Source organism: Dermochelys coriacea, chromosome 2 (assembly GCF_009764565.3).
Source record: "Dermochelys coriacea isolate rDerCor1 chromosome 2, rDerCor1.pri.v4, whole genome shotgun sequence".
NCBI classification, from domain to species: domain Eukaryota; kingdom Metazoa; phylum Chordata; order Testudines; family Dermochelyidae; genus Dermochelys; species Dermochelys coriacea.
Window position 1 is genome coordinate 234035724 of NC_050069.1, and position 11656 is coordinate 234047379.

The 11656-nt window shown below is 43.5% G+C and overlaps 1 long non-coding RNA gene across 1 annotated transcript; it reads left to right on the forward strand.

The window, feature by feature from the left end:
* Positions 1–688: 688 nt before the first annotated feature.
* LOC119852163 lies at positions 689–10882 on the forward strand. Its single transcript, XR_005291534.2, has 4 exons — positions 689–991; positions 2340–2398; positions 3464–3584; positions 10587–10882. It is a non-coding gene; the product is annotated as an uncharacterized LOC119852163 (long non-coding RNA).
* The last annotated feature ends 774 nt before the right edge of the window (positions 10883–11656 follow it).

The following is an 11656-nucleotide window of genomic DNA, read 5'->3' on the forward strand; positions in this document are numbered from 1 at the left end:
ACAACCTAAGTGATTCACCTTAATTTAAGGGGGCTGTTGGCCCATGTGTGCTAGAGTTGATGCAACACCCGCTCTGGCCAGGTGGGGCATTGCACCAGAGTTCACTTCATCTGGCAAGGCAGTTAGTCTGTTCCCCTTACCTGAGTCCCGTGGGGATGTGAGGGTTTTCTCCTTATACCTGGAAGTGTCAGCTGGTCCTGCTGCCCACAGGGTCTGGAAATCCCCTCAATTCTCAAGTATCTCAAGGTGATTGGTAGGGAAGCCCATGCCTGCCCACTCCACTGGGTTCTAGCTCAGAGCTGTTAAGCCAGACAGGCAGAATCAGGACTCAATAACTCTAGCTGTGCCCTGACCTTTCTCCTTCCTCCCCTGTAGGTTTCTATAGGTATTTCAGACTGTTGCTCCAATCATCCCTTCTCAAGGTGCTGTTTCTGAGCAGCTTGCTTGGCAGGAGTTCCATTGTCCAACCTGCTTGTTCCTCTAGCAGCTACCATGCTCCTCTGCTTCCCAGCCCTTTTTATCTTCCCAGCTGCTGGGAGGCTCCCAATCAGCACTGGTTGACAGAACCTGCATTAACCCCTGGGTTGCTGGGCCAACACTGGATATATATACACCCTGTGATAGCCCCTTACTGAAACTTAGTGGGTTTTTTTGGTTGGTCCTCTCCCAATACCAGGAAAAAGGGGAACAGACAAAGAGGAGTCAGGAACCTGAGACTGGGGCCAATGAGGAGAGGCCAGCACTCCAAGTCAGCCAGGTTGACAGGGTGGGCAAGCCAATGAGTGAGTCAGGAACCTAGGGTTTTCCTCCATGTGAGCTGAGGCTGTGAGGGCAGAGCCAGCAAGAGACCTGAGCTGGGGAGAGTGCAGCAAACCAAAGCAGCAGTCCAGAGCAGAGCCAGGGAGAGAGCAACAGCCCGAGCAGCTGGACCAGTCGCCTAGAGTCAGAACAGCAGCCGGAGTTGGAGAAGCATTGGAGTGATAGCGGCGGGGTAAGTCTCCTGCTCTGCAGCAGGGTTTTGTGTGCTGGGCCCCTTTCCTAATGGCTGTTGAGAGGACATTAAGTGCCAGACCCAGAGTGGGACATGGCCTGACAGAAGGGCCAGAACCAAGGCTGGAGAACGGGTTCTATCACATAGAGTCCAGACCCATCCTGGGGCAGTGCCACAGCCGCAGGTTCAGGAAGAGGACGCTGGACTCATACATTGGTTGTAACTGTAAAGCTAATTGCATTTTAGAAACTGCTATTTTGAACCTTACCCAAGCTACTTCCTTGCCATGCTTACACTGTGATGTGCTCTTTAGTCCCCAAAGAAACAGCTTTTGTATATATGTTTAAGAGAATGGCAGTGATTATGGGTTAAAAGAGTAAAAAAGGAGTTAGGAGTATCCTGGAGTAGGGGCCCCCTTGTCCCAGCCCACAGTTGCACATGGAGAGACTGAGGTAAAGCCAGGAACCCTTGGGTTCAGTCCTCCCTGTAGTTTGTGAGTCCAGGATTGGGAGGGAAAGCCAAGGTGGGTAAGTACTGAGATCCTTTCGTCACTCAGTTCAACCCAGGTATTGTGTACATACAGAAATTCCCCTATTACAGAGGGACAAATGCCCCACTTACATTAATCACCTCCCACCGTTTTTAATTCCTGGAGGAACTGTGTAACCCTCCCACGCTCTGGAGCTGCATACAATCCCTGATCCATACTGATACATAACATAATATGCTCCCCAAAGACATTGCATGGGTTGCAATACCTGTCACATGCAGTACAGATGAAATCTTCGGATAACTTGGCTCTAACAAGTCTCCACTTCAGCAAACATGTGTGAACTGCAAATTTTCAGAGGCTCATAATTTGGCCAAATTTGTGCAGACTTTCACAGGAACAGCAAGAAGGCACAGCTTTGAGACCAGGGTAACTCTCTGCCAAATTTCAAATCCTGGATCCAAAGCACAGAGGTGTTAGAGAGGTTCTCAAGAAACCTGTGTAAGAATTTTGTAACATAGCCAAAACAAAGCATTTTTCCCTAATCTTGTTCTCGGAAATGGTTGAGCATTTTAGTCTAAACTTTCCAAAAAAATTCAGCTTGAGGCAGACACTGGCATAGAAAATTTCAGCCTGAATGGTCAAAGCTTAAGTAAGTTGTAAGCAATTAAAAACAGGGTGATATAATGGAAAGCGTCAGGCAACCGTAAGTCTAGGTGGTGCTAGCAGCTCCACCTATAAAACACTAAAACAGAATCCTGCTAATTCACACTGACTGAGAGATACATTGCAAATGACTGAATTTCCAGTGCAGGCCAGATCCTGCAAATACTCATGTGAATAACTTTCCTCCACCAGGTCTATTCATGTGTCTGCAGAGCCAGCTCCCAAGTCATCAGATATAATTTGTTAAAAAAGTAAGGCAAGTGCATGATTAAAAGTGTTTTGTTCATTGACTTGACAAGTTTAGTTCAGCTCTCAGGGTTGGTTCAGATATGCCAAATCTGCAGCCAGCAGAACAATGAGGGTGGGAGGGCAGGGGTCCCCACCTAGACACCCCATTGGCCAGCTCTGAGCAAAGACCAAGCAGCTGCCATCTCCCCTCCTGTCATGCCTAAGAAAGTAGCACTAAGTAGCCTCTCAGCCAGGGACCCACCATCCACACAGAAGGTGATGGTCTGAGGTGCCCACATTCCCAACCAACGGGGAAGCCCCTGCCAGGGCACTGGCACTTCCCCAAGCCCTTTGTCCAAGGGGGACAGCAGCAGGGATGAGGGCTCCAGCTCAAATGCTGGGGCTTTCCATGGGGAGTGGGAGCACTGGGAGCCTGCTGTGCTGCATGGTACCTCCCCCTGTACTTTTCAGGTTGTGCCCCACCCTGGCACTGGGGACCTGAGCTCAGCATGTCCCAGCGCTTTCTTCCCCGGCTATAGCCCCACAAACCTGCCAGCAGCTGTTTCTGCCCTCGGCAAGCCATGGCCACAGGGAACCCTATGCCCCATCATCTTTTCTGTCCCAGGACAGGCACCCTACTGGAGAGGAGTCTTCTCCCTGGGCCCTCTTCTTTGTAAAATTATGGTTGCACCCTGCCTGCAGCCACAGGGGTCCTCTGACTCATGGGAACTCCACCCCACAGGAACAGGTTGAAGTGCTAGTTTCACTGCTTCTGGAGATGCTATATGCTGGTTGAAAGATCTGTAGTGATATTAAAGGTTTCAGAGTAGCAGCCGTGTTAGTCTGTACTCGCAAAAAGAAAAGGAGTACTTGTGGCACCTTAGAGACTAACAAATGCTCTAATAAATTTGTTAGTCTCTAAGGTGCCACAAGTACTCCTTTTCTTTTAGTGATAATAAAGTGAGCCTTCCAGGGAACCAGGATTTCTCCTGCTTTTTCATGACCCTGGTTATGACATATTGAAGGTTTTTCCTCCTCCAGTTGTTTTGCAGGAAGCTTCCATTCACACCTCCATTCACTCCCTCCAGGGTTGCAGCAGCTCTGGACACAGCACCTTTTCTCCCCACCTCTTTGGAGATGGATCCACCCACCCCACATCCCCTGCCACCTCTGAGCATCATTGCATAGGAATTTGTGGCAGACAATGAGGTAATATCTTTTATTAGACCAACTTCTGTTGGCAGATGTATCACACTGAATTGAGTCTCTTAGCCTGGGGGTCTTAATCATGTGACTTCACAGAGGGCCCTTTACTTAAACCAGCTCTGTCTATTCTACTTACAGTGGTATACCCCACAATGAAACAAAACTATTGCTCTTTTTTTTTCTACTTATCATACTTATAATTCGCAAATTGACCTAGACAGGTAAGCCTTATAACTCAACTTGCAGATGGATTTTCATGCAGATCCTACTGTGATCAAGTACAGTCACTGTTTGATTCTCAACATCCCTGTCAGAACAAAACTTACAGTACATCTTGAAACAAAGATGAATGGGTTGATCTTTGAAGTAGCAGCCCTGTGGGTGGGAAGCATAGATAAAGGGTGTATATGCCATCTTTTGCTGTTAAAATAATGCATAATGTTTACTCTTAGTCAGCATTTCAGTTTACAAAACCAGCAGTGGCCTCCAGAAATCTAATAGGGATAAGTAGACAAGAACCTCTTATAACAAGAATGTAGAGAAATTCTCTCACATATACTTCTATTTAATAAAATTGTGTGATATAGTAGCAAATTTTCAAATGCAGGCCAAGACAACAGTAATAAAATCAGCAGGTGGTCATGAAGTGTTAACAATTATAAAACCAAGATACAGACCAAAAGCAGTCTCTCATAAAATGAAACTTGTAAACAGTGCATTGGGACTCTGGATCATTGACATTACTGGTAGATCATCAAGTCCACCCCCTTGTAAAGATAAGCTTATTCTCTGCTATAGATCTTCTAATGTTTTATCCAGTCTAGTTGCATAGGTTCTGAACAACAGGGCTTCTGTTACTTCCCTTACAGACTCAGACCTTGTCTCCATGAGAAGGTTTTACGAGTTATACATATACAGTCGTGTTGGTATAATATCCTGTGTGGTCACTCTTATTCTAGTACAAAAGTGGCTTTTTTCTTTTTCTTATTTGAATTAGTTTTAACCCCTTCCTAAGCAACATAAACTAAACAAGAAAAGGATGTTCTTATACCAGAATAAGAGTGTCTGCATGGTAGGTTATACTGATATAACCATCTTGGTTTAAATTCACATCTTAAGTTATACCAAAAACCTTTCCCATGTAGACAAAGCTGAATACATCTTGCTACTGGAATTTTTTCTTGATAGTCCTCCTAAATGTTTCCTCTCTTAATTTCATTCTTTTAGTTATATCACACTAAGGGCTGGTTCTAGAGCCCACTGGAGTCAATTAAGACTCCCATTATCTTCAGTGGACTTAGGCACAGGCCTTAATTAATTCCTCTTCATCTTTGGAATTAACACACTTCAGGTATTTATAGACTGTTTGGATGGAGCTGAAAGCAATCCTTGTGTTTAGGTTGCCTAACACTTTCCATTAAAAAAGATTTTTGCAACCTTTTTAGAGAAGCTCTAATACTGCCATTGTTTACAGCAGGGTTTTGAAATCAGCAGGGAGAAAGCCCTGGAGCCAAAGAAGTGCCTTTTTTTTTTTTTTTGGTCCTATGAAATTCTGATAAGCTTTGGCTAGGATATAAAGTTTTGAAAATCATTTCCCTCTAGTCACTTTCCTTTTCTGCAAAATTTTAGCAGCATGTCAAAAGGAATAACTGAACATGAACGTTTTAATATTAAACCGGGCCCATGTTATTGCTGCAGGAGCAGCTACAGTGCACACTGCAATGGGAACCCTGGGAGCAGACAGCCTCTCTCCAAGTGAGGGGGAAGAGACCCAAGTCAGGTTCTCAACTACTCTCCTGACCCCAACAGTCCATTTTCCCTACCTAGATAACAACCTTCTCCTGCTGCCAACTAGTATAGTTAGTCATGTAGCTGCAAGTGCTCAAGGGTCAAATTTCAAACCCTACAAATGATAGATGATGTGCTAGTTGTGAGAGTTGCACATAACAGAATTTGGTTTTGTCCTATTAATAAACTAGAAAATTGCATACCCAAAAACCTATGTTAAAAGACTGTTATTCAGGCTGCAAAGTCAAGCACTTAAAAGTTAGGAAATGCCAGAATTTAGGATGCCTGTGCAATCTTAATGTGCCCCCCTGTTCATGCCTTATGATATACATTTTTAGTTACGTAATCACATATTGTTTTTTCCACAAAACCCATTCTCATGCAGTACCCAGTAAACAGGTTAAGGACTTAAGGAATTAATCAGGGTTGTGTGATAAATGAGGCTTTTTGTTCAGAAATATTTCTTTCTCTGATAAGCTGTGTTAAGTATGTTTCATTGTTAGATATCTATATAGCCTTTAACTTCTGATATGAGCCTTTTCTCCTAAATAAATAACTTTCAATTCTGTATGAGCCTTGATTCCCTGAAAGTAATTTTTGATTATGGATTTGGAATTTAAGACTTTCCTTTGAATACAGGTACTGTTCATTAATTTCTCTTCAAAGATAAAACATGCTTTTAAAGCAATGTTGATTTTACTTGAAAAGATCCAAGTGATGAGACGGAGAGAAGGTAATTGAACCAAAGTAGCCATTCAGAGTATTTCATTTGTCCAGAAAAAGGACATTACAGAACATTTCATTTGTCCAGGAAATTCCCAACTTGTATATTTGAGCTGCCAGGTCATATTGACTGCATACCAATATCTGTAGACAGAAGATATTTTCATGCCATGGGATGTTCTCGAACACTTGAATAAGATTGTGTGTTTTTTTTAATTTGAAGGCTATTTACATCATTCTGTTCATATTGAAGTTTATTAATGTAGCATCTTAGTCATAGGTCATTTATAAAATACAAATTTTAAACTGATACAACTCCAAGACACACAGTATTTTTAAAAACACAAATTAAAAATGCAAGTTTACAGACCCTTCCCTCAAATCACTTACCCCTTTAAAATCACCAGTTCATTATTTTATTTAGCTCAGAAGTAGCCTCTCTTTCACATACATTTTTCTTGTTTTTATGGCTAAGCAGGCAAATAGGGTCACAGCCCATATATTGTAAACATTTTCATTACATAGCAAACTTTCTGATTTCTAAGGTGATGTGGTAAAAGGCATCTGGGCCAGGAATGGAGCTAGCTATTTGTTTCTTGGGTGGCAGTATAGGTTTCAAGACAATAAATAATGAGATAAGTTTTCATCCTGGCCATACCTGCATGGATGAAGACACTTGTATGAGCATACTTCCCTTCCAAAGAGGCTGCCTGCATAATTTGGAAACAAGACCAGTAAAGGCCTCTTTAACGTACTGTTGTTCAAAATATTCAAATCATTGTGTTCATATCAATTGTTCTTTTCAATTTACTCTATTTTCAGGGGTTTATTTCCTTCAAAATTTCACATCAGATTATTGTAAGACCTAGGTCCTTAGGAGTCAGGCTAATTTTTATTCCTGAAAGATGAAAGAAAACAAATCATTTAATTTATTCTTCCACTCATAACAGAACTTTTCTCATGTTATCACATCAGGACAGCAAATTCTGGCTTTTTTTTTCCGTTTATTCTGGTCAGGACATCAAGTAAGTTTTCTGAGCAAGCAGGAAAAGAAAAAAGTAGATATTGTTAATGTGAATTTCTTAGAGGTCACATAGTATAACAGGACCTTTATCTTATTTACTCCTGAGCTGTGTTATTTACAAAGCCCTAAAAAGAACAAAATTTGAGCATTTTGAAAATCAAAATTTCAAACTACTAACCTGTTTCTAGCTCAGAAGGCAAAGCAAAAACTCCAGTGATGGCTGCACTAGTTAAAAGCATAAAATAATAGGGCAATTTTATAGCTGTGCTCTTTAGGATTTAATAGCGTTAGATGCTCATCTAAAAGGTTGTGCATCCTTCTGTGGAGATGTTTTTACAGGGCAAAAGTGGTTATGAGAGAACAGCGTTAAAGCTGTCTGAAGTAAGCCATAAGAGCTCACAATTTTGCCATAACTGCCCAGTCACAGACAGATCAGCATGTTACATTGTATTAAAATGGACAGTGTGACAGCTGCAGTGGTTCTTCACAAAAGCTCCATGCTCTGCTGTCACAGTAGTTTAGGATGGAAGAATGTGATTTGACTCACCTAGATCCTTCCACCTGCCTCCCACTGGTGATTAAGATGCTCAAAGTTCACAAGTTCATGTAGTGAATGTGATTTCACTGTTCCATTTCCAGTACAACATTTATCAGTTGTTTCCCTCCTTACATCATGTCCCCTTTCTTATGTCAGCATTGTAAAAGCTGGTGGAACACTATTAACGTTTTTAGAAAGACTAGTTGGTGTTTAGAAAAAAACTTTTTAATTTCTGCTTTGACTTGTCTGAAAAAGGGTTAAAAAATGACTATAGTCTCACAGCCAACAAAAAGCCATCAAAATATTCTATTATCCCTGCAGCAAAGAAAGGGAGATACTAATATGACAGCAACGTCTGTTGAGATAACTATTAAGTTAAATAACTTAAAATGAAAGTATACATTCAAATCAAGCAAAAAAGGAAGTTCAAAATAGTCTCACATAATGTGGTTTGTTGGGTTTATTCCTCTCAAAGATGCTTTTAGGATAAAAGTCCTCCCACTGAAGGCAATAGGAGTGTTGTCACTGACTTCATGGAGAGCAAAACTAATACCTAGACCAGCCATTTTACAGCACATTGAGGTGTTAATCTAATACTCCACAAAATACTGCAATTTGAGGTTCAATATTGGCTGGTTTTTCTTCATGATTTTGTGTGTGTGTGCATTTTATAGAATCATAACCCTAGAACTTGGAGATGGAAAGGCTCTAGTAGATCACCTAGTCCATCTTCCTGTGAACACAGTGTTTCTTAATATACATTTGCTGCTGGTTTTTTAACAAGCCTGTTTTTTTTTTAAATGTTCCAGGTGATAAGAATTCATTGAAATTCTAACAGAACTTTGGCTATGACCAAATCCTGTTTCATGCTATGTAGGAAGTCTCTCCAAATTAGTCAAAACCCAAGACTGAGTATAGTGACTAATAGCATGGACAGTGCAGTTGTGCCTAACTGTAGGGCAGATTGAATGGGGGAGCTAGTTTATTATGCTATAGGGAAAAAGACAACATCTTAGGAAAAGACACAGAAACCTGCTCCAAAGTGCTTCCACCACAGATAAACATGGCAGGATATTGCCTTTAAATATACAGTCAAGGGAAATAACATTAAATTGAGGGGACATGAAAGACTCTAGTAAACAGCATCATTAGGGTATAATTGTGCATCCTCACCCATTGTTCTAAATGATAGGACTGTGATCAAAGAAAAGCAAATAACTGCATCTCGCATCATTATCAAGATGTTCATAGATTCAGAGAGTTAAAGGCACCTGCTCCATGGGTGTTCCAGGGCTGGAGCACCCACGGGGAAAAAATGGTGGGTGCTGAGCACCCACCAGCAGACAGTTCCCCCACCCACCCCATCCCCCAAACCCCACCGCGCATTTTCCTGCCCCATTCCACCCCCTCAACCCTCCAGCGCCTCCCTCCCAACAACGAGCCCACCAATCAGTGCCTCCCTCTCCCTCCCAGTGCCTCCCGCCCATCATGGATCAGCTGTTCCATGGTGTGCAGGAGGCGCTGGGGGGGAGGGGCAGATTGTGGGGGAAAAGGTGGGTGGAGTGGGCAGGGGTGGAGGGAAGGGGTGGGTGTGGGGGCTTGGGGCAAGGGTTGAAGTGGGGGTGGGGCCTGGGGCAGAACCAGGGACGAGGACTCCCCCAGCACATTAGAAAGTCGGCACCACTGCAGAGAGTTTAAGGTCAGGGGGACCATTAGATCATCTATTCCGGGGTGGCCAACCTGAGCTGGAGAAGGAGCCAGAATTTATCAATGTACATTGCCAAAGAGCTATAGTAATATGTCAGCAGCACCCGCATCAGCTCTCCCACCCCCCAGCCCCACTCCCAGCACCTCCCACCCACTGGCAGTCCTGCTGATCAGCGCCTCCCCCTCCCTCCATGCACCTCCTGATCAGCTGTTTCCTGGCGTGCAGGAGGCTCTGGGGGGAAGGGGGAGGAGTGAGGGCACGGCAGGCTCAGGGGAGGGGCTGGAAGGGGAGGAGTGGGGGAAGGGCTGTGCCAGGGCCAGGGGTTGAGCAATGAGCACCCCCCGGCCAATTGGAAAGTTGGTGCCTGTAGCTCCAGCCCCGGAGTCGCTGTCTATACAAGGAGCCGCATATTAACTTCTGAAGAGCTTCATGGGGCTCCAGAGCCACAGGTTGGCCACCCCGAATGACTTCCAGTCTATCACAGGCCATTACATTTCACCCAGTTAACCCTGTTCTGAGCCCAATCATTTGTGTTTGGCTAAAACATATCTTCCAGAAAAGCATCCAGTCTTGATGTGAAGACCTCAGAAATGGAGAATCCGTCACTAGCCTTCATAGTTTGTTCTAATTTTTTTTTTTAAATCTGTCTTACTTCTAATTTGAATTTGTCTGACTTCAGCTTCCAGCCATTGGTTCTTGTGCCACCAAACCTCGTGACACCAGAGGGCGGCAGTGGTGGATTACCACACGGGCCCATGGGACCCGTGCCCAGGGTCCCTAGCCAATTTAGGGCCCCTGAACAAATCTCCCCCTGCCATGGACCTGGGACTGGAGAAGCTCTTGCTCTGCACCATGGACCTGTGGCCATGGCAGGGGCATAGAGCTTTTCAGGTCTCAGGTTTGCAGTGGGGGGAGATGGGGGAACAAATACGGGGCAGGGCCTTGGGGGGAAAGGTGAAGTGGGGGGTGGAACAGGGGTGTGGATGCAGGGGAAGTGGCAGAATGGGGGCAGAGCTCTGGGCAGAATGGAGACAGGGCCATGGGGTAAGAATGAGGTGGGGCCATGGGCTGGGCCACGTGGGCAGAAGGGGCAGAGCATGGGGTTAGCTCCCCAAGGAGAAGCTTCCACCGCCGCCCATGCTTGAATGCCTTGTCCTCATCATTATTTACTGATCTTTGTGTCATCTGCAAATTTGATGAGCAGTGGCTTATATTTACTTCCAGATCATTTATGAAACTGTTGACTAGCATCAGGCCTAGTATGATCCCTGGAGAACCCCAGAAGAACCACCCTTCTCCCCACATTCAATGATGATTCCCCCTGGACAACTCTTTTTTGAGATCTCTCAGTTAAGCCAGTTCTTAATTAATTTACTGTGGTGCTTTGTTGGCTAGTACTAATTTTCTAATCAGCATGTTGTGCAGTACTCGGTCAAACGAATTCCAAAGTCTGTGTATATTATACCTATGCAGGTACCTGTATCAGCCAAATTTGTAATTTCATCACAGAATAAAATCAGACAAGAATTATTTTCCATAAAACTGTGTTGAATGGCATTAAATATATTCCTGTTCTTTTTAATTTGTATCAATTGAAGCCTGTACCAGCTTTTCCATTGTTTTTCCCAGGACTGATTCAAGCTAACTGGCCTGGAGTTACCTTGGTCATTCCACTTGCCCTCTTTGAACACTGGCACAAAATTGATACTCTTCCAGTCTTCTGGAATTTCCCCAGTATTCCAAGATTTATTAGAAATTAATATCACTGGCCCAGAGAACTTCTCAACTCTTTTAAGACTCTTGGGCCCAAATTCTCTGGAACTGCTGATTTTAAAAATGTTTAACCCCCCCTCCTTAGATACCTAATGGACTGGAAAGTTCAAAGGGGTTGTTGAGCATCTGGAAACACACCTATAATAGATATCCCTATTCCAAAAAAAGGAGTAAGGTTGACATTGACTAATGTGGTGCCGGGGTGTCAGTCAAAGCAGTAACTTATGCTTATCATGAAAAATAATCAGAGAAAACAATTTTCAACTTTTTACAATAATTCATCCAGTCTACACAAACCAATGGTTCACCCCATCAACCAAAGTGCTGTAGTTCTTTGGAAGAAGGGATCTGTAGAAAATGTCAGACACTAGAAAAATTGTAATCCTGTGGCCCTTTTAAGAACAGCCATAGCAAATCTCGAAAGATTTTTTTCCCCCACAGACTATTGTAGAAAAATCAAACAATGCAGAAACTACCATAAACATAAAATTACCATCTCAGCTTCTTCAGGTAGCGATCAT